Genomic DNA, 2,485 nt, shown 5'->3' on the forward strand with positions numbered 1-2,485 from the left:
TTCAGACAATGTGTAATTTTCACAAGATAAACATTTATGGTCAATACAGATTGGCCCAGTTTTGTTTCTAGTGCCGAAGTACTGCAAGAACTATATGTCTCATGCAAAGGCGTGAAGTGATATAAGCAGTTTTCGTTTACCGAAGGAGTGTTTCAGGCAAAGATGTGTGTGATTTTACAGTGGATATCGAGTGGTATTGATACCTGACCGGTAATTTTTTTTTAAGGTGGAATGTGTGGAGACTTACGAGAGGATGGTGCTATTAAACAAAGCCACCTTTTATTAGAAAATGACTACTGTTAGGTAATGGTAACTTGGGGAGACTTCCCAAGTAAAGTCAAACCATATTGTTTCTGTGGGAACTGGCGCGATTTGTTTTCTATTCCTTGTGGATCATGTTTTTCTCTCTCTTTTTGACTGGCGTCTTGGAAATATACCTTTGCTGGGTTTTACGATGAAACTAAAGGGTTGCGTGGAGACTGGCAGCAATGCATGTTTCCGGTTCAGTAATAAGAATTTGGAACTTACCTGAGGACAATCCACCGAGCAGGGTAATGCACCGGTTAGCACATTGGTCTAGCATTCGTGAGCATGACGGCTCAGACCCGCGTACGGCTATCCTGATTTACGTTTTCTTGATTTCCCTAAATCACTTAAGGCAAATGCCGAGATGGTTCCTTTGAGAGAGCACGACCGCTTTCCTTCTCCACCCTTCCCTAATCCGCCTCTAATGACATGATTGTCGACGGCGCGTTAACACTGATCTCCTCAATTGGAGACAATCTAACTGCTACAGAGATAACATTGATATTGACTCGCTACGTTTCTGCCCTTACCTCGTGGGTCAAAACGGGACTGGTGAGCCTCATACAAACTATTTCGTTAATGGCAGATTAAAGAGAGTTGATCTGGGCCCCCAGTAAATTTTGGCAGTTACGGTACATTTGCATCACGTAGTTTGAGGGCATACTACATTGCCACGGGATTGCGAGGACGATAGTGGCGGACACTCCACACCAAATACTTCAGTTAACAAAGCATACATTTAAAACAACTCGTAAATACCTTCAGTGGCACGTATTTAGCGTTTGTTTGCCGCGTAAGGGCAGTTTCAGTACGGGAATGCTTACGGAAGCAATGAATTCGGTTTGAGCTCAAACTATTTAATTTGTTTCTTCAGGTTATCATCTAAAGCCAATGTGTTATCATTTTTCGACTTCTTAACGACTCTTTCAAGTAATTCCACTGTGATATCAAGGGAGAGGTGTTTGTCGTCCCGGTTTTGCTCTATTCTTGTAGCCCCCAGTTTCTTCAATTGAGAGCCGACAGCGTAAGGAGACATGTTTATGTGTGCAAGAACCTTTGACTAGTCTCCAAGGTGAGATGAAATTACAATCAGTGCTGTCCACTTGGCAGCAAATATGAATTTTCTGATAGCCTAGAGGCGTCGTTAGTGTGCATAAACCAGGAACTAAACTATGAAAAAAGTGAGCAAACTGCGAGGTTTTACACTGAAGTTCTATCTTACCCTCACTTCGACCATCCGATGCTTTTCGTTTTTATTGACGAAGTATCACCAGCAAATATATTGTAATTATTAGAAATAAATGATACTTTCATTCCTTTATTGTATACTGATGAATGTCAGTTTTTCTTAAGGATGCTGTATTTGACAAACTACTGTCAACGTTTTGTGTTCCTTGTTACACATTCTGACCACGACTTCTACTCTTTTTACGTTACTACAAATTGGAGTCAAAACTACACGACACACATTCACTTGTTTCATTTTGTTCACTACTTTTTTAGTACGAATTTTCGATTACTGTGCAAGATATCCTTCAACGATTTGTTTTTCTTAGTTGAATTTTATGTTATGTCAAATTAATGAAATATTTTTGTGGAAGTTCTTATTGTTTCATCTGTGTATGTTGCCGTTAATTTTTTTTTTTGCAATGTGTTAGAGGTGATGTCAATGAAAGCATTCTTAAACAATTATTCACTTTATGTGCACAATGTTTAAAAATGTAAATTAATCAGGCTGTTAATTGTGACAGCTGAAGTTAAAAAAATTGAATTTTTTCTGGTGAATGAGGTTTAGTTTGCACCAAGGTTAAGACTGGAGAGGAGAACTTAGAACTATTTAAACCTGTGATTTTAGTTCGTCTTGTCTGGTCTTTGTCTAAGTTTCTCTTGTCCTGTGTCGTCTGTCTTTTATCCATTATCCGTTTTTATTCATTGTGGTTTTTTTTTTTTTTTTTTTTTTTTTAAGTTTTGGAACAAGGGACTGATGACCGTAGCAGTCTGGTCCCTTTAATCCCCAAAACCAACCAACCAACCCAACTAACCTAAGGACATCACACACATCCATGCACGAGGCAGGATTCGATCCTGCGACCGTAGCAGTCGCGCGGTTCCGGACTGAAGCGCCTAGAACCGCTCGGTCAACGCGGCCGGCAATGCAAACATAACACTTACATTGTGT

Source organism: Schistocerca nitens, chromosome 8 (genome assembly GCF_023898315.1).
Source record: "Schistocerca nitens isolate TAMUIC-IGC-003100 chromosome 8, iqSchNite1.1, whole genome shotgun sequence".
NCBI classification, from domain to species: Eukaryota; Metazoa; Arthropoda; class Insecta; order Orthoptera; family Acrididae; genus Schistocerca; species Schistocerca nitens.